General features: G+C 46.3%; 1 protein-coding gene across 2 annotated transcripts in view; it reads right to left on the bottom strand.

Moving 5' to 3' along the window:
* The window catches only part of LOC119972708 (cAMP-regulated phosphoprotein 21-like), a 503944-nt gene that overhangs the window by 420619 nt on the left and 61674 nt on the right, over nucleotides 1-21651 (bottom strand). Inside the window, exon 1 of one of the 2 annotated variants that reach the window (XM_038809854.1) lies at nucleotides 1948-2044. The exons of the other annotated variant lie outside the window; for it this stretch is intronic. The gene's annotated coding sequence lies outside the window, so the exon portion shown is untranslated. Of the gene's footprint in view, nucleotides 1-1947; nucleotides 2045-21651 lie in introns of those variants that run through there. 2 annotated transcript variants of the gene reach the window in all.

Raw genomic sequence — 21651 nt, forward strand, 5'->3', positions numbered from 1 at the left:
GGAGTCCCTTTATCATGCCTGAGTCCTATCAATAGATATGAAACATTCGACCCGAGAGACCCTAACTGTTTCGCGGACATTGAGGACCAATGAGAACAAACGTGTCCCGATGGAGAGAAGCACAATGCCATTGGGAGGACGATTAAAGGTTGTGAGCTCTTAAGGTGGTGAAGAACAATAATATTTAATTTCCAAATTTAACAAGTGACAATATCCCCCAACTACCTATGCCTAACTTCACCCGTGCCCACTCTGTGCCCCTAACAATTCCTTCTACTTGCGAACCCTCCCACTATGTTTCGGTGTATTCCCCGGATGCATTATCAGAAGTAGAAGTAGCCTGCTGCTTCCCATGTCCTGTTGTGGGAGATGCTTTTGGTGGGCGTTCTCTGGTGAGCCAGGACCTGGAGGTATTGTTGCATCACCATGTTCTACCCGCTGTGTTTGAGGTACGTCAGTTTCAAGAAGGGAGGATTCAGATTGGTTGGTCACTCCCAGGGTCTCCTGGGTGGAAGACTCCGGGATGTGTTCCTCCCTCTGGGGGTCCCCCTAGGTTACTCCATGGTTGGGAATGGCAGCTGAAGTGAGCTCCAGAAGCCTCAACATCATCTGACGCTGCCAGTCCTGGAGGTCCAGCAATTGACGCCCTCAGCCACGGTTTCTATGCCATGCTTTGGAGTCTTGCTATCCATGATCTGACCTCTTGCTCCAGGCTTTCCACTGTGGATGCCACTTTTGCAGTGTTGGCCTGGATGCCATACATCACCGGCAGCATCTCCTGTGAATGAAGACTTTAGGACTCCTCCGTTCGGCCTTGCAGTCACAGGAACGTCGCTGACACCCCCCCTCGTATTCTCTGCTCTGTCTTTGCATCTCAAGACACTGAAGGACGAACATGTCCAGAGACACCGCACCTGGCGGAGGCATAGCTGAATGCTGGATCCAGCAGATCTCTGAATGTCCGATCCCTGGGATCTTGCTACCTCCACCTGCTGTATATCAGGAGCAGTATGGTGCGCACCAGATAACCGCAGATACCGAGTTTTCTGTGCGGAAACATTTTTTTCTAAGTGCCAGAAACCTTTGGTCTGGACCGTGCTGCCGGGGCCAGTGGGAATCGCACCAATGTTTGCGCTGAAAATTACACTTCTGTCATTTGTTTTGAAAATTCCACCCAATATGTTTCAACCTCTTTTGCAAAGATCTCAATAGTTAGCTTCTTGTCTTTAATGCACCATAAATAAAAATGCTCCTTCAGATGTGGTCTGAATCATATCTCATTATTCATGGTGGTTCTGTTGTAGCATGGAGGCTCTGAGCAAAGGTCTGGAAAGTCTTATCGGGAAGGACAATACGGAAGAGCCTGTTAGCACAAACCTCTATCCAGGCACATAAGCAGACAATTACCTTCAAGTGACACAGGCCTGACAACAGGGCATTGATTTGGCCTTTTGCCTACAGGATGTATGTGGCTTAGTTAGAATAAAATCTGAGACCATATAGGAGAAGGAACAAAATATTGACAAATCCTCAAAATAAAAGAATGACATTTTTGGAAGTTCAATAAGAAGCCTTTAAACATCCATGCAACCGAGTTAATTAATGTTGAGCACATGTCTCTTTACACATGATACAAAATTAAATGAAGAGATTCATAATATTGAAGCATTTAGAATTATTTCCACACACCACATAGTAAATTGTATGGTTTGTTTCAAAACCACTTTTTACATTACGTCTTTATAAGTGAAACAAAGTGTTGACAAATGTGCATAAATTACAGTGCTCGCCTATAATCCAAATGCAAAGTCATAATTCTATTCAAGGTGCTCTTAGGGCAAGCGCAGCGTTCAATATTTTGGAACAAATGGGTTGGATTAGTGCATACTTATTTTTATCTGGAATATAAAACATAGTGAACTTTTTCTCTGAAATAAATATCCTTACCATTGTATAAAAGTCCAGAATTCCTTTTTGTTTGATGTGATAGTTTTCCGGTATCCTTTGAAGATGAAAGTTGTCCCGTATGATGTTGACAAAAGGGTATTACCAGCGTTAAGGTCTGCGACCTGTAGGTATATGGGATTATATTATAGGGCTAGGAGAATTATCAGGTTAAAGCCCTGTGGGGGTGAGAACCTGTGAATTACCTCATTGAACCGATGTGGCTCTGATCTCCAGTCTTTGACCTGGTGTAACTATGAACTTTACCGTTTGGCCACTGTTGAAAAGCGTTAATTATTAACCCATGACTTCCCTTACTGATGGGATAGCAGAATTGATGCAGCTTCATATAGCCTTCACTCCCCGAGGGTGCATTCCTGTCTTCCATTATCCAGCTTCTCAAAATTTGACGTGAGCAGATTGGGTTGTACTCTTTCAAAGCGTGAAATTAGAAATCTGGCTTGCGCTTACTTCCAGGGCAATGGGCTCTGAGTCCTATGTAATTGACCTGGACCCTGTTCCTTGTAGCAGCACCAAAACTAAGTATGTGTTGCAAGAAGGAGCCCCAGAGGCCAGTTTCACACTCCTCCCACACTTCATCATTCCTCTCCCAGTCAGAACTGATCTTACTTTTGATTTGGAAGATGCCATTTTTCCACGATGTCGAGATGGTGTTGCTGTACCTTTACTACAGGATGGAGTTTGACCCACCCTCCCTCATAGTCCATGTCCTTCCTATTTACCTGTAGCCTCACGGTGTGCAGGTGGAGATGCCACTTGTTATCCTCCAGCCTCCCCCACTAATACTGGACCCTGTCGTTGTGGTGGTGGCCATTTACACACGCTCCCCCAATCTCACCATCTGTGTGGCGCCCGTGCCTCATGTGGACCTGTACCCACCTCACCTGGAGGCTGCGTGCCCCGTCATTTCCAGGGGTTCTCCCCTACTGCCCCCCCCCCTCTCTCCATGAGAGCTTCACATAGCCCCGCCTGTATTACCTGTTCCCTATTCACAGGCTGCAGAATCTGGCCCATAATCATCACCATACCCTCTGCCACACCCAGGGACATTGACTGCAGGACAGGACGACCATCCCTAATATGTCACATTAACATGCAGTCACCCTGTAATCTGCCACTGCATGCATCCCCTTCCAGTAATCCATTTGCGAGCCCTTAGACCCCCTTATTTGCCTGCATTTTATGCAGCAAAGTCGAGGTCCAGCTTCCCTCCGCTCGGTCTTCCCTCGGTCTTCCGTTGTTTGTCCTGCTCATCCACCTCCTTGCTCCTCTGCCTGCCATCATGAGCTCTCTTCCTGCCACCCCCTCGCACCTTCCACATTGCCTTCCTTGTCCTTATCCGCCCAATCCCCCCTCCACCATCACATCACACCCCACCCCGGGCAGGTACCAGTCTGCCCCATCAGAGTGGTGAACACAGCATCAGAAGTAGTGTGGCACTGTGGCATGTAGGCTTTGCATATTGCACTCACCATGAAGTTTCTGGTGAACTGATAGCAGGCCACCCTTTATCAATCGGGTATGACACCTTAAGTGATTTCCCGCTGGCGTGGCGCAAGATTGGGAGGCCTGACAGGATACTGGGAGGCAGCTGTTTCAATGAACATTCATGAGGGACAGATGGTGTTTTCACTGCCTATCAGCCGGAAAAGCGATTCAATATTAATCCATCATTGGGAGAATTGCAACGGGATTTTACACTGGCAGGTTTCTGACTTTTTGCCTCTTGCCAGATTCTCGCCATCCAACACCACTAAACCGCCACAGGTGGTTTGGGAGAATTCTGTCCTGTGTAACGTCTTACACTTCCTCAGTTTTCCTTCTTACCACAATCGCCAGAATGTTTGTAAACCATTCTCGATATAACCCTTCGGGAAGTGGAGGAGTATTGTAATTGTATCAAAATAAACTTGTTCTGTAATTTCCACTTTCATCTGTCTGCCGGGGATTCAACACCCGCCTTGGTAGAAAGTGCCCAGTCAGACATAATTTTTGCTCCTTGGAGATGGGGGCAGGATAGTCAGGCCTGCAAACCCCAGAGGGAGGCTGGAAGCGGCCATGGGCAGTCGAGTGCCGTGGTGGGTTGTGAGGGAGTCTGGGCTCTCGGCCAAGCCTTGTGCATGCTTGGCTAAGAGCCCAGACTCCCATAAAAAGATTAACTTTGTTGGCACAGATGAAGGGCAATGAAAACTTTACTTCATTGATAGTTTTATGATATAATCAAATTTTTATGTCATCTCTTGTCAATGACGCAGTGGTTATTTGCACAAGGTAGAGATGTTAAGTGCTAATAGCTTCTGTTATTGACACTTTTGAAAGTTTGGTTGATTGACACTTTTGTAGGGTTGTAGCAACAGCAGTTTTTTTTTAAAGAAAGTTATGAATGGATTATTTTTAAGCAGTTTCACAAGTCATCAACAGCATAGGGGGTGGGATTCTCCGTTTCTGAAACTAAGTCTTGACGCCGACGTAGAATTTGTGGTCTTTTACGACAACAAAACTAGCTCCGTACCTGGATCGATTCAGCAACAGTGGAGAGATTAGCACTGGCGCCACATGAAACACAATGGGTTCCAATGAAAAACGTGGGATTCGCTGGGTTTGTGATTGGCACTCGGGCGGCTGTCAAGCTACAACCGCATATACCGCATATTACAATCCCAACACATACTCATCCCAGCCAACAAGGTGGCACTGGTTGTGCTGGAGCACGCCCATGCAGCTGAAGGGTCTGCTGGGGCCAGAGGGAACCTAGGGAGGTGGCTTGGGGTACAGGGGAGAGGGGGGGGGGGGGGCCTGTATGACCCATGTACACAGTGGGCTGTTAACGGTGTATGCAGCTGCATGGCTGCCTTCCTGCTGCAACAGTGCTGTTCCGTGCCTGTCCACCCCGACCTCACAACCCACCGCCTGCCCACCCCGCGCTACTCCCCTGGCCCTGGCAGAAGTCCCCCAGCCAGCGACACAGCTCTCAGCAATCTATGGCAATTTTGGACACTTTCTGTACCCTCTTTCTATCCCTCTGCAGCCACCATGCCTGTTTCTCAATTTTTAATGAAAATCGCTTATTGTCACCAGTAGGCTTCAAATGAAGTTACTGTGAAAAGCCCCTAGTCACCACATTCCGGCGCCTGTTCGGGGAGGCTGGTACAGGAATTGAACCGTGCTGATGGCCTGCCTTGGTCTGCTTTAAAAGCCAGCGATTTAGCCGAGTGTGCTAAACCAGCGAGTCACGCTGTCGGGAACTCGGCCCATCAGGGGCAGAACATCGCTGAGACCCCAGAGAACACAGGGTTGGTCCCGCTAATGACATGCAAACAGTGTTTATTGTATGTGCATTCTGGATCAAATTGGCGCCGCTTTCGAGGTGACCGAGAATAGCGATTTGGCGTCTGAACCTATTCTCCGCCCAATTGCATTTCACGATTTCAGAGTCAGCCAATGGAGTATCCCGCCCCAGGGTTTATTGGTTCTGTACAAAGTGTAGGGAGAGTACAGTGGGTGAATGCACATGAGTGTGATAAGTTGACACAAAGGGTATGAGGCGCTATGGGCTGCATGAGGAGGCATGGAGGGGGAATGGGACCACAAGGGTAAGATGTTTTGCCCTTGCTTTTCAATGGTTCCTGAATCCATGGCTTATAACTCCTCCTCTGAGGTGCTGGGAACCACTTGTCATGGAGAAGCTACTTCTGCAGCTCAAGGTTCTCCTCGCTCACGCTGATGTTTTTGCACTCTTGAGGGCAGTGAAAAAACTCAAAAGAGCTTGATTTCACTGAGGGTTGGTTTCAAACACAGAGTGTAAGTGACCATGCTTTCATGTGCGATGAAATAGTAACACTATAAAAATTGCTAGGGGCTAGAAGATGCCTACCTCCACAGTGGGAGTGCAGACTTGCTTCTCGCACTCTTATACCATGCCACCAAAAATTGGGGCACTAGGATTGGGGGCCCAACTGGCCGTTTTGACTCCACAATAATCTCACACTTGATGCCTAAAACCATTATTCTGTTAATAAGTTCTATCTTACTAATAACAAATGAAATATATTGTGCTATTAGTTCAAGTTACGCACGTCCCCTAAACCAAACTGATGAGAATATATATAAATGAGGGTTGATAGATCCATAGGTCACTCCATTCTTTTGTTTCTGAGCAGCAAGTCTATCTACCCTTTGCAGCAACACCGTCAGTACTATACAAACTTAATTGAGCATTTGAGAAGACAAGATCCAAGCTCCAGAAATCACAAAAATGAGCCAAATATTTGCCATAGAATCCCCACAGTGCAGAAGGAAGCCACTCGCCCATCAAGTGTGCGCCGACACTCCGAAAGGGTACACCACCCAGGCCCACTTCCCCTGCCCCATCCTTACCACCCCACGCAACTACCATGGTAAATCCACCTAATCCGCACATCTTTGGACTGTGGGTGGAAACTGGAGCACCCGGAGGAAATCCACGTAGACACGGGGAGAACGTACAAACACCACACAGGCAGTCATCCAAGACCGGAATCGAACCTGGGTTTCTGGTGTTGTGAGGCAGCATTGCGAACCATTGTGCCAACATGTTGCCCCTATATGAACTGGTCAGTGTAAAAACACGAACAGAATCCTTTGATCCAAATCCATTCTCTCTTGGTCCATCCCGCTCCTTTATAAACATTTCCAAGCAGTGCGCCTAAATTAAAGTTGATGAATCAATTCCTCGTTTTGTAAGCAAAATGTTTTATCGAGTTCTGCAGAGGTCAGAGACGCGAGGGTGAACTTGACTTGTCACGGTGGGCGTGTTCCTGAGCAGGCGACAAGTTGCGTCAAGTCGGAAAAGCAGCAGGAAATGTCAGCTTCCACCTTTTAAACTGATCATCTGCAGCTAATGCCAATCTTCCATGGGATGGGCAGGTCTGCTATTCAAATACACCGATTGCTCATTAGCAGCTTCTTTAATGCATTTAAAAAAAAATTAACTATGTGCTCACAGTTTCACAAACCTCTGTGAACTCACCAGAAGTACAAAGAGCGAGGATATGGGATTTGTACAGGCTGAGCAATTGACTAGCCAAAAATGCTTAAAATACGAAGTGCTGAAACCCTCATTTTTCTTGCCTACGTGAAAGGCTATTGCTCACAGGACTTGTTCTGAGAAAGTGCTTTCACTGTTGGAAGTGATTTCCAATACTTGAGATTTGTTTTCCCACTTTGATCTACAATTCTCATCTTTAAGATCAGAAGAGTGCCACTTATGCAGCTTTATCTTTGATCTCAGATGAGGAACAAGAGGATCAAAGCAGCAAAAGCACAGCAGCCGCACCCTTCGCCTCAAGCCGCTGCCACTCCACAGGACAAGAGGAGATGGTTTGCAGCTTAATGGAGCAGAAGTAGCAGTCAGTCTGTCTCCAGATCACCCAGGAGGCTTTGTCAACCGACAGAAATTCCATTCCATCAATGTTCCGCGGGTTTGCAATTACTGAATGATCATCGTTCATGCCTCAGTAAGGGGCCCAGGAATATGCCATGATCTGTTCACCCTGTGCCAATCAACTCTTCCAGAGATAATCACACCTCAAAGAAGAGTTAGCAGATGGATCCGTGGAGACCAGGACAACCCTCTAAACCTGATTGACCGCACCAGTGAGGATCCCAAACTCACCTGGTGCAACTGCAGATTCATCTTCCTTTCTCTATTACTCCTACGTGGTGCAACTCTAGTTAGAGGCTGCTCATATCCCTACACTGAATGCTCAACTCAGATGCTCTTGGTCAGAGTCGTCTGGGTGTAAAAGGCCAATAAGATCCCACAAAAGACTTTCCTACCTGTATCCTTTTATTGTATCTCATGCAGTAAGATGGCAATTTGATACAGAGCATGTTATTATGTAGTATTGCTACTCCTCTGGAACTTGCAACCTCTGGTGACCTGTTACACTAATGTCTTATTACCCTCTACCTCATGTTCTTCAAGAGATGGCCGGGTGAGCCTCTCTTTTTATACACAGGTCCTCAGGTCACATGACCTTGGTCTTGAAACTGCATGGTGTGTCTGTACCGCCACCTGCTGGTTGGAGGTCTCACACTATCCAACTGTGATATGGCCCATAGGCATATCATCACAAAGGTCACTTAACAACTTGGATCCTGGTTTGCCATTCAAGTAGAAACATGGCTGATCTGTGATCTGACACCACCTATACTTTACTGTCGGCCAAGAGCTGGAGCATACTTTGCTACACTTCAGTGGAGTGCTGAATGGCCAGGTGGCCATGGTGAGATTTTCCTCGATTCTCATTTTGGTGCCATTTTGAGTGTGCAGGTCATTGTTAAAGGCCAACAGACTCTTGCCTGGCATGGTGTCCATGCATGTCCTCGCTCTTTCCCTTGATGCAGACATCAACACATCATGGCATGCATGATGGGCACTGACTCCCAATTCTCCTCTAAAGGTGTGCAGTATACGAACATAGGAATTAGGAGCAGAAATAGGCAATTCAACCCTTTGAGCATGCGCTGTCATTCAATTAGATCATGGCTGATCTCTTCCTGGTCACAAAGACACCGCCCTACCTGTTTCCCATATCTCTTCAACCCATTTTTAAATCCGAAATATATCTATTTCCCTCTTAAAACCATTTAATGATTCGGACTCCACCACACTATGGAGTAGCGAGTTTCACAAAATCACCATCCTCTGAGTAGTAGTACCCCCTCATCTCAGTTTAACATCTACCACCTCTCAACCTATATCTGTGATCTTTTGTCCTAGATTTCCCCACAAGGCAGAGCATTTGGTCGACAGTTACTTTATCAATCCCTATTAGTATTTTATATACCTCGATCAGATCCCCTCTCACCTTTCTAAACTCCAATATTGGCCCTAACTATTTAATCTCTCCTTGTACGTCAACGCCTTCATCTCCGGAATCAATCTAGTGAACCTCATCTGAACTGCTTCCAATGCCACCACATCCCTCCTCAAACAACGAGATCAAAACTCGACAATATTCCAGACGTGGTCTCACCAACACCCTATACATCAGCCCAGACGCATTTTGAGTCTGCTTTCCATTTAGATCATAATTTGTGTGACTATTTTTTCGGCCAAAATGAATAACCTCACACTTATCCGCATTGAACTCCATCTGCCAAATTATGGCCCAATCTCCTAGTCTATCTATATCCGTCTGTAAAATCTGTATCTCCTCTTCACTGCCTGCTTTCCCACCTATTTTAGTATTAGCCGCAAAATTTGCTTTGTTACACTCTGTCCCTGCTTGCATATCATTTGTATAGATTGTAAAGAGTTGAGGTCCGAGGACTGAATCCTGCGGCTCCCCGCTAGTTACAGTTCGCCAGCCAGGAAAGGACCCATTTAATCTGACTCTTTGCTTTCTGTCAGTCAGCCAATCCTCAATCCAGTCTCGTATTCTTCCCCCAACCTCCTGTGATCTCATCTTCTGGATCAATCGTTTATGCGGCACCCTGTCAAAAGCCTTCTGCAAATCTAGATATACTACATCCACAGGTTCCCCATTATCCACGTTGCTGGTTACATCTTCAAAGAACTCGAGCAAGTTTTTTCAAGCATGACTTCATAAAACCATGCTGATAATGGTGGAATAAGCTTTTTTTCCCAAATGTTCAGTTATCTCCTCCTTAATGATTGATTCCAACAACATCTCCACCACATAGATGAAGCTAACTGGTCTATAGTTTCCAACTTTTTGCCTCTTCCCCCTTTTTGATTAAGTGTGTTTCCAATCATAATCAATACATCCACTATCTCTGCTGCCACCTCCTTTAATACTCTAGTGTGCAGGCCATCAGGTCCCGGAGACTTATAAGAACATAAGAACTAGGAGGAGGAGTAGGCCATCTGGCCCCTCGAGCCTGCTCCGCCATTCAATGAGATCATGGCTGATCTTTTGTGGACTCAGCTCCACTTTCCGGCCCGAACACCATAACCCTTAATCCCTTTATTCTTCAAAAAACTATCTATCTTTACCTTAAAAACATGTAATGAAGGGGCGTCAACTGCTTCACTGGGCAAGGAATTCCATAGATTCACAACCCTTTGGGTGAAGAAGTTCCTCCTAAACTCAGTTCTAAATCTACTTCCCCTTATTTTGAGGCTATGACCCTAGTTCTGCTTTCACCCGCCAGTGGAAACAACCTGCCCGCATCTATCCTATCTATTCCCTTCATAATTTTAAATGTTTCTATAAGATCCCCCCACATCCTTCTAAATTCCAACGAGTACAGTCCCAGTCTACTCAACCTCTCTTCATAATCCAACCCCTTCAGCTCTGGGATTAACCTAGTGAATCTCCTCTGCACACCCTCCAGTGCCAATACGTCCTTTCTCAAGTAAGGAGACCAAAACTGAACACAATACTCCAGGTGTGGCCTCACTAACACCTTATACAATTGCAACATAACCTCCCTAGTCTTAAACTCCATCCCTCTAGCAATGAAGGACAAAATTCCATTTGCCTTCTTAATCACCTGTTGCACCTGTAAACCAACCTTCTGTGACTCATGCACTAGCACACCCAAGACTCTCTGCACAGCGGCATGCTTTAATATTTTATCGTTTAAATAATAATCCCGTTTGCTGTTATTCCTACCAAAATGGATAACCTCACATTTGTCAACATTGTATTCCATCTGCCAGACCCTAGCCCATTCACTTAACCTATCCAAATCCCTCTGCAGACTTCCAGTATCCTCTGAACTTTTCGCTTTACCACTCATCTTAGTGTCATCTGCAAACTTGGACACATTGCCCTTGGTCCCCAACTCCAAATCATCTATGTAAATTGTGAACAATTTTGGGCCCAACACGGATCCCTGAGGGACACCACTAGCTACTGATTGCCAACCAGTGAAACACCCATTAATCCCCACTCTTTGCTTTCTATTAATTAACCAATCCTCTATCCATGCTACTACTTTACCCTTAATGCCATGCATCTTTTTGCCTCTTCCCCCTTTTTGATTAAGTGTGTTTCCAATCATAATCAATACATCCACTATCTCTGCTGCCACCTCCTTTAATACTCTAGTGTGCAGGCCATCAGGTCCCGGAGACTTATAAGAACATAAGAACTAGGAGCAGGAGTAGGCCATCTGGCCCCTCGAGCCTGCTCCGCCATTCAATGAGATCATGGCTGATCTTTTGTGGACTCAGCTCCACTTTCCGGCCCGAACACCATAACCATAACTATCTACAGATAGTTCCATTAGTTTATTCAATACCTTTTTCCAAGTGATGGTTATTGCACCAAGTTCCTCTGCATTAACTGTAGGTCTTGGACAATTTTGTACACAGACGACTGCGTGGCAAAATTTGGTTCCAACTCCATCTACAAGTTTGCTGATGATACGACCATAGTGAGCCGGATCTCGAAAAACGACATGTCACAATATAGGAGGGAGATAGAGAACCTAGTGGAGTGGTGCAGCGACGACAATCTATCCCTCAATGCCAGCAATACTAAGGAGCTGGTCATTGACTTCAGGAAGCAAAGTACTGTATACACCCCTGTCAGCATGAACAGGGCCTAGGTGGAGATGGTTAGCTGTTTCAAATTCCATGGGGTACACATCTCCAAAAATCTCTCCTGGTTAACCCACATCAACGCTACCACCAAGAAAACATAACAGTGCCTATACTTCCTCAGGAAACTAAGGAAATGGGGCATGTCCACATTAACTCTTACCAACTTTTACAGATGCACCATAGAAAGCAAACCTATCGGGCTGCATCACAGCCTGGTATGGCAACAGCTCGGCCCAAGACCACAAGAAACTTCAGAGAGTCGTGAACACAGCTCAGTCCATCACACAAACCTGCCTCCCATCCATTGACTCCGTCTACACCTCCCGCTGCCTGGGGAAAGCGGGCAGCATAATCAAAGACCCCTTCCATCCGGCTTACTCACTCTTCCAACTTCTTCCATCAGGCAGGAGATACAAAAGTCTGAGAGCACGCACGAACAGACTCAAAAACAGCTTCTTCCCCACTGTCACCAGACTCCTAAACGACCCTCTTATCGACTGACCTGATTAACACTACAGCCCTGTATGCTTCACCCGATGCTGGTGTTATGTAGTTACATTGTGTACCTTGTGTTGCCCTATTATGTATTTTCTTTTATTCCCTTTTCTTCCCATGTACTTAATGATCTGTTGAGCTGTGCGCAGTAGAACACTTTTTACTGTACCTTGGCACACGTGACAATAAACAAAATCCAATCCAATTTTTATTATCTTCTTCCGTGAAGAGGCAAAATATTGCCTTAGTGCCTCCGCCATCCATGCGTTCCCCATTATTATCTCACCAGTATTGTCCTCTCAAGGGCTAACATTTACTTTAGCTATTCTCTTCCTCTTTATATACTTACAGAAGCTCTTGGTATCAATGTTTATGTTTTCTGCTAGTTTCCTTTCGTTCATCTTAACTTTGTTGATTCTATTTTTAGTAGTTTTTTGCTGACCCCCTAAAGTTCTCCCAATCCCCCAGCTTACCACTCACTTTTTCCGTATGGTATGCCCTAGTTTTTGCCTTTTTGTCCTTGTTGACTTCCTTGTTTAGCCAAGGAATGTTTTTCTCCCTTTTACAATTCTTCTTCCTCTCAGGAGTGCACTTAAATCGCGGAAAGGCCATCTGCTTTAGTCCACTTCTGGTTTGCGATTCACCATGTGACAGCCCAACTACGTTTCTTGGCAGTCCCACAAGGATGTGCATATCCGAGCTTGTGGAGGGTGCACAAGAATGAGACCTGTGACAGTCCATCCTCAGAATGAGATACCACCTCTTAAGAGCCTTCATCCTCCCACTGCACCGCCTCCTGTGGAATGCTCAAAAGATCTGTGGGAGATGAAAGACATGAATGGGGGCCTCATGGTAGCATGGTGGTTAGCATCAATGCTTCACAGCTCCAGGGTCCCAGGTTCGATTCCCGGCTGGGTCACTGTCTGTGTGGAGTCTGCATGTCCTCCCCGTGTGTGCGTGGGTTTCCTCCGGGTGCTCCGGTTTCCTCCCACAGTCCAAAGATGTGCGGGTTAGGTGGATTGGCCATGCTAAATTGCCCGTAGTGTAAGGTTAATGGGGGTTGGGTTAGGTTACGGGTATACGGGTTACGTGGGTTTAAGTAGGGTGATCATGGCTCGGCACAACATCGAGGGCCGAAGGGCCTGTTCTGTGCTGTACTGTTCTATGTTCTATGAATCAGAAATGATCGGTGAGAGATTTCCAAGTCATCGTGTGGATATTATTTTTCATGCCTGCTGACATTGAATCAACATGAGCAAGTATTGTATGCCATATGACTGTGTGATATTTAATTCCATCACCAGGTAGCTGGGAGACCTCCATCGCCAATGGACAGGTACGCCGAGGCCTTACTTCCCTCGAGTGCCACCACCTCTGCAGCGGACAAGGGGAAGACGACTGAAAGGACATCTTTGTTTCTATTGCTATGAGTTGAGAGTTGAGGTTTGTGTGTCTGGTGGCTGGCCAGATAGGGATGCGAAGAGGTACCTCAGCAGAGAGGAATGGGTGAACCTGCTGATGCGTTGGTATGAGGAGTAGAAATACAAAGTAAGGAGTTGATGCTTCAAGGTGGCTTTTCTAATTAGGCCATTGATCCTCCTGCTGCACTCTATCCAGGAGTGAAGCACAGAACTCCTGCTGCAGATGTCCTCTGCCATTTCCAACAATATCTGCTTATTCTCGTCAGTAGCCTCCCTTCTTTCTGTCTGCTCTTAAAACTCTCAGTATCTTCTCAAGAGATGCATTATTGAAGACTGATGCTGGTGTGTCGTATTGAGCCCACATCTTAGCTGGCATTGCTTCTGGTTACACACCTCGACTAACCTTCAAGTCTGACCCACACAGAGGGTCCCTTAAAATAGCGGAGCTGAAGGGGCTGGTTTTTTCCTACTCTTTCCTGGGATGTGGGTGTGCGTGTATTTCCCACCCCTAATTGCCCTCAAGAAGCTGGTAGTCAGCTGCCTTCCTGAACTGCTGCAATCTATGTTGTAGGAACACCCACAGTGCTGTTAGGGAGGGAGTTCCAAGATTTTGACCCAGCAACAGTGAAGGAACAGCGATATATTTCTAAGTTAGGATACTGTGTGGTTTGGAGGGGAACTTGCAAGTGGTGGTGTTCCCATGTGTCTGCTGCACACGCTTGCCCTTCTAAATGGTAGAGGTTTCAGGATTGGAGAGTATTGAATGAGTTTGCTGAGTTACTGCAAGGGTATCGTGCATAAAAGTAAAGTTGCCACAGTCCCAGATGACCATAGGCTGCTTTCCCCCTTTGAGGGGAGAGCTGACTGGTGGTGATTGAACCTGAGGATCATCACACCTCAGGCGAGGGAGCAAGGTTGAGAAGGCGAGGTCTTAAGACTTATTTTGTATATGGTAAACATGGCTGCCACTGTGCGTTGGTCATGGTGAACGTGAAAGGTGATTGTTTTTGTGAAGTTGATTGAGGGATACATATTGTCCAGGACACTATAGTGTCATGACATCTTTTACGTTATCTTGATGTTGAAGATGGGACCTTGGGTGGCACGGTGTACATGCACAATTATTTGTGGAACACATCTTCATATCTCCTTGAGACATCTTGGAGGAAGTTATCAGATGTTTTGAAGATTTCCAGCCAGTTAAGCTGGCTCTTCCCAACCAGTCTCTTCCCAACACACTGAGTCTATGAAAATCCAAGACAAACAAAGGCAAATTGGCCTCCTGCCCCCTGTAGGCCACAGAGGTCTTGGCTGTTCCGAGGATTTTCAAGATCAGCCAAGTGTTGGAAAATGGGATTAGAATATTTAGGTGGTTGGTTTTGACCAACACAGATGCAGGCCAAAGTCCTGTCCTGTGCTGTAGACCTCTATGACTCTAATTGGGCTGGATTAGGGTGTATGTTGAAAACTTTGCTGTAGTACTCTTCAAGTTTAAAGGCCAGTGTTCCCTCAAGCAGATATTGGAAGGTCTGCTCCCTAAATATGGTCACCAAAGCTCGAATGTCGAGTTCCATTTTAAGGGATCTACCATTTACCCTCAAGACAATTGAAATGGTTGCCATCTTATTCAATTGGACTGCATTCAAGCGAAGCATTGCAGGCTCTTCTTCAGAGCTCTTCTCCACTATGTACAGTGCTGTTGTGAACTGCTGCTGCTGTTTGTATTTGCATAGGTGCATTTTATCTCACTCGGCACTGTGCTTGAATGTGATCCCTTCAATCACAACAGCAGCATGTAAACTCCCCATCATGGCAGATCTTCTGGGAACCATCCATCGCCATCCTGTAACGATAACAGTCCATCTCGGATTCTGGTTGATGTCCCGAATCCTTCCCACTCCTTGGGTTCAAATCCTGTACTGAGAACCATGTCTGACTTTGAGCTGGGCCTGTTAATCCCACCGCAGACCTCGCACTGTACCGCCCCACCCTTAGTTAACCTCCCTATCAGTCACGTATTGAAGCTTAGTGGCACCGTTTCCAGCACACTCCATTGCCTGAGCTATCTTGATCACTTTTTCCAATGTAATTTGGGCAGCACGGTAGCACAAGTGGATAGCACTGTGGCTTCACAGCGCCAGCATCCCAGGTTCGATTCCCTGCTGGGTCACTGTGCGGAGTCTGCACGTTCTCCCCGTGTGTGCGTGGGTTTCCTCCGGGTGCTCCGGTTTCCTCCCACAGTCCAAAGACATGCAGGTTAGGTGGATTGGCTATGATAAATTGCCCTTTAGTGACCAAAAAAGGTTAGGAGGGGTTATTGGGTTACAGGGATAGGGTGGAAGTGAGGGCTTACGTGGGCTGAATGGCCTCCTGTACTGTATGTTCTAATTGTGGTCTCTGCCAGAAGCCGCCTCTGGCAGACTCCTCTGGATCAAGCAAACTAGCTAGACACAAAACATGTTGGTGAGCGCGGTCCAAAGCTCTGAGTGCTCAGCAAGCTGGCGAAGCCTGGCTATGAAGGCTGAGACAAACCCTTCATGGTTCCTCACTGCAGAGTTAAACTTATAACGTTAGAGGATAATCGAGGACCTTGGGTTTTAATATTTTTCAACCAATTTCCCTATCTGGTCAAAGGTCTTCGAGTCAGGTGCCTCTGGAGACATGAGGTTCCTAATCGAGTGAAATGTTTGGGGCCCACCACCTGTCAGAACTATCACCTTCTGCTTGTCCTCGCCTGTGACCTCGTTTGCGGCAAACAAGAAATGGAGTTTTTCAATGTATTGACTCCATGACTCAACCTCTTGGTCAAATGGGTCTAATTTCCAAAAAATAGACATTTCCACTCATGGTTGAAATTATTCCTACTCCTGCTGGAGTTTCTCTACTTTCACAACTGCTCCTTCCTTTCCCCCTCGATTCACGATGACTGTCAGCTACGATTGAAAACATTGACCTCGTCGCCAATGGGCTGGCTCGATGCATAGACTGGACACTTCCAGTAATAAACAAAGGAGTTTATTGTTGAAAGGCAAAGGCAGTTAGATAATAGGCACAGAACACTATACAACAGGTTTTTACACTTCAGCTCCCTCGTCCACACCGCCCAGGGTTGTGCTCCCAGGGGTCCGTGCAAACTCCCCATTGCCGGGGTTCACAGCTCCCATGCAATTGGCCCCAAGCCCTCTTAAAGGGACCACGTAGCCACAATATACTCATTAGTAACTTCATATAGAAATGCAGGGACTTGGAAATCTTTTTATCGCATTTACTTCCAAAAGTAGCAAGACAGATGTTACTGTTAAAAAATTTTTTTCACAAACTATTCAAATCACTTCAATCCATCAGCTTCTCAATTATCTTTCTGCAACCGCATTTCTTCAGCAAAATAAATTTGAAATACATCCAGAGAACACCGATGGAAAAGCTCAAAGAAAACTAAGGTTCAAAAGCTGAAATTTTAGTTAATCTCCAGTTACATGTATACCGTAATAAAGTGGGTCACACGGGTAGCCCCCCCCCCCCCCCCCCCCCCCCAAACTCTGGCCCAGCTGTCCGGACTGGGAGATACTCCACTGCCCCCCCCTCCCCAAGGCATACTGTGTGCAGGTGATGAGTGTGGGTGCGCTGTCAGCATACAGACAGGAGTCAGACTATTGCATAGATATAGGAATACCAGAGCTCAGCTCACAGCGGGTTATCATCACTCTCCTGCCTTGGATATTGACCCACTGACAGTGCTGACACAAGCTCATCACCCTGGAGTGATATAACACAGACCGTGGGATGATGAAACAGGGCGATTAAAGGGGAGAGAGGGGGAGGGTAATTGATGGGTGGGGTGATGGTCAGGAGAGGGAGGGGGTGCTGTAAGGCGTGGCAGGAGGCACAGGGGGAGTGGATGGTGGCAGGAAGTGGAGAGGGGGAGAGATGATGGATGAAGCCACGTCTTACGTGCAGCAAGTGAGGATGAAGCCCTCCATGGTCCTCTGGGCACGCCGGACCCTCGCTGCTGCCACCTGTCCACCATCCGGCTGGTCGCACGGATACTCCCTGGGCACGTCCTCCAGCCCCTCCTGATCCAGCTGTTCCTCAGAGGTGGCCACATGTTCCTCCTCCTCCATCTCCAGCATATCGCCCCACTGCTGTGCCAGGTTGTGGAGGGCACAGCAGACCACCACAAAGTGGGTGACCCTCTGGGAGGTGTACTGGAGAGTACTATTAGAATTCTCGAGGCATTGGAACTGCATCTTGAGCCATACGATGCATTGCTTAATGACAACCCGGGTGAACACATGGGCTTTGTTATATCGCGTCTCCGCATCGGTCACCGGTTTCCACACTGACATCATTAGCTAGGTCCTAAGCGGACCTTATCCCCAAGACCTAGCTGGTCACCCTGGCTGCCAGATGGTACTGTCAGTTGCCAGGGGCAATCCATTATGTTGATGGTGGCCAAACATCAAGATTTCTGGTAACAATACCTGCTCCCATAGAATCACTGTAGTGCAGAAGGATGCCATTCGGTCCATCATGTCCGCACCAAACCCCTGAAACTACACCCTGCCTAGGCCCACTCCCCCGCCCTATCCCCATAACGCCACTTAACGTGCACATCTCTGGGCACGAAGGAGCAATTTATTATGGCCAATCTATCTAACCTGCGCATCTTTGGACTGTGGGAGGGACCTAGAGCACCCAGAGGAAATCCGCGCAGACACGGGGAGAAAGTGCAGACTTAACACAGACAGTCACTCAAAGTCAGAACTGAACTTGGGTCCTTGGCCACCACGCCGCCGTTACAATTTACAATTTGCTGATAAAAATACAAATTGTACAGTTGTGTTTTGTAAGAATCTAAATTTAGGAAATGCGAAACATTGATAAGTTGTGCACTCCTCTGGAAAAATGAAAGCCCAAATAAAAAAAGTAATGAAGTACAAAACTGTGGATTTTAAATTTTATTGAAAACACATATTTTTGTCCCTTGTTTTAAAATCCCAATACGATTACACTATTTTGATTCATGCATTTTTGCAAGTCAATGCTTGCCTCTGTGCAAAAGCCCAAAATAGCATTGAAAAAACAAAGGAGTGAATCCTGCAAGGTAATCACAGAAAGCCATTATTGCTTCACTGCGACTCGAGTAACAATAATTGCATATATTTGGTAGAAAAGAAAATTCAATCTTTGGTTAAACTATTAAAGTTAAAAGTCAGTGAATTTAGGAGAATAAACTGCCATGCCCCGGTATATTTAGCAAATGATCACAAAGGCAATAAGATGTGGCTCAGTGACGTGGAAAGGTGGGCGACATAATTTCAAATTGAATCACATCCTCAATAATGCAGGAGATTTAATATGCCCAACCACTGTGCCCGGTGCTGCACACTTACCTGATTACGTTTAAAAAGGTCTGACTTCTCATGCAGTCTCCAGAAGGAGTCGTTCAGCACAGAGATCAGCAAATAAAATCAATGCAGAAGACCAGCCCCCTTTATACTGCACCAGGTACATATGGTATCTTTAAAGGTCCAATTTTAAAGTTGTAAATGGATAAACGGGTGAGTGAGTGAGGTAGGTAAATGGATTATGGGGTAGGTGTGTGAGATGGGTATTTGGGGGGTTGGTCTGGTCGGTTTTGTAATTATCCAGGACAGGTTATGGGGCGGGTGGTGGGGAGGGGTTAGTCAGATTGGGTCAGGTCAGGAGGTGGGGGTGGTGTGACTGAGTTACCTCGAAGTTAGACTAGTTGTTAATATGTCCAAAATTTCCTGGATGCCTCACACCTACAGGGACCCGCATTGAATTCCGGCCTTGGGTCACTGACTGTGCGGAGTCTGCATGTTCTCCCCATGTGTGCGTGGGCTTCCTCCGGCTGCTCCGGTTTCCTCCCACAGTCCAAAGATGTGCAGGTTAGGTGGATTGGCCATGCTAAATTGCTCCTCAGTGTCCAAAAGGTTAGGTGGGGTTACTGGGATAGGGTGGAGGCGTAGACCTAAATAGGGTGCTCTTTTCAAGGGCCGGTGCAGACTTGTTGGGCCGAATGATCTCATTCTGCACTGTTGGGATTCTATGATTTAGATAAGCACCGAGGATCTCTTCCAAGTATCTGATTTAAAAAATAAATAAATTTAGAGTACAATTCATTTTTCCCAATTAAGGGGCAATTTAGCGTGGCCAATCCACCTACCCTGCACATCTTTGGGTTGTGGGGGTGAAACCCACACAAACACGGGGAGAATGTACAAACTCCACACAGACAGTGACCCAGAGCCGGTGTCGAAGCTGGGACCTTGGCGTCATGAGGCAGCAATGTTAACCACTGCGCCACCTTGCTGCCCCCCCAAGTCTCTGACTTGATCATGTAGGGGCCTAGGGAGCAGGATCTGGATGTCAGGACTTTCACAGGGTCCCGACTCGCTTCTTAGTTGTATATCTGGTCTCCGACAACCTGGTGACCAGAAGATTCAGCCCAATGTTTTGAAAAGGTACAACCTCATAGTTTCAAAACATTAAAGGTTTATTGACTGGAGTGAAAGTCTGCATCTCTGTGTACACATCCATCCGCAGAATTCTCTCCTCATTGTTAATAATGACGTTTGCATTCCCCAGTGTAACTTTGCTGCTGCTAACTGTGTTTCACACTGCACCTTTCAAGCTCACACAAATAACAGTAATTGTGGTAATAACCCGATCCTACATTATAAGTTATAATATTAAACAACTGGTGCAATCACAAAAAAAAATATTATAAACAACCCATAAAGTATATAACATTTCATACTCATCAACACCATCTATATTAAAGTTGTGGAAACCAAATATTGTCCAGATACATGAAATCCATCTTAAGGACAGAAAAATGAGTATATGTAATATAAAGGAAGGCCACATCTTCCCCAGATGTCACATATTCCGACAAAAAGACTTGAGTAAATTGGCACCTATGCTGCTCATCCTAAGGCACCCTTAACTCTTAATATCCTGAGGAAATCTCCTCACCCATTTTATCATTGCTTTCATATCTATTATTGAATCTCTCATTCCCTGTTTCCTGTGTTAACCTTTCAAGACCATCACAGTGAATTCATCTCAGATAGAGCACTTTAGACATTTAAAGAAAGAAGAACAATGATGCCTTAGTTCAAGGTTAAATTTGAAAGCCTCACATAACAGAAAGCGAGATAGCAAAGTAGCAAGTGCAGTGTAACACATCATTAGGGCCCACGGGTGCAATTTAACGCGTCTCCTTTTGGGTGCGTATCGCAGGGTCTTTCCCGACACTAATGACCCCGCTATCAAATGGGAGTCTGTCTTTTTTTGGCCTCGGTGGGGAATGTCCCACTGAGGCCACACTTCATTTCCTGAACTGATGATTTGAGCTTGTCAGTTCAGGAAGAGGTCAGGCGCCATTTTTAAATGCCTACCCAATATCTCGATCTCCTTCGGACAATCCACCATGCTCCAGGTCCGGCCACTGCCACAACTTAACTCTCAGGGGGTCCTCGAGCCCCCCCCCCCACCCTATCTCTTAAGAGGAGGGCACCCTCGAGCTCGATCCCTGGCATGGTAAACCTTGGCACTGCCAGCCTGGCAGTGCCCTGGCCACCTGGTAGTGCCACTGACGAGATCCAGATCGTGACGTCTCGTTAAATCTCGCGGGAATTAACAGCATTGTCACGTCATCGAGTTGGGCGCAACGAGGTTATTCAATCCTGTCCAACATTTGTATTGTGATTCACCACACAGTGGGCTCAGCAGGCGATCATAGCAAAAGTTCTACAAGATTCTGCTTTTGTCCTCTTCTTAAGGCTGGTGAGACAAAGGCATTAGTGCAAACCTTAAATTCAAGCCACTTGGAACCCTCAGTTACATTTTTTAAATATGGATGATGTAGCAGATACCATCGTCCCAACCTAGTAGTATCAAGAAGATATAAACTCCTCAATAAATGAAGGAGCACGGATTAGCAAGTGTAAATTGTGTGCAAAGTTGTATCCCGCTTTGAAAATTCCCCCACCGGGTCTGCACATCAGCAACTAGATGCATAAATATATTAAAAATATGTGACATTCAATTGAAGCAGTTTATATTATATCGCGTGTGCATGAGGAACACATTGTATTGGTTGACTATTGATCATTATTACTTCTGCTCCAACAAACCCAAGACGCAGCAGCTCCATTTATCTTACATGATGGGAGCACGGTA

This window comes from Scyliorhinus canicula, chromosome 10 (assembly GCF_902713615.1).
Source record: "Scyliorhinus canicula chromosome 10, sScyCan1.1, whole genome shotgun sequence".
In the NCBI taxonomy this organism is placed as follows: Eukaryota; Metazoa; Chordata; class Chondrichthyes; order Carcharhiniformes; family Scyliorhinidae; genus Scyliorhinus; species Scyliorhinus canicula.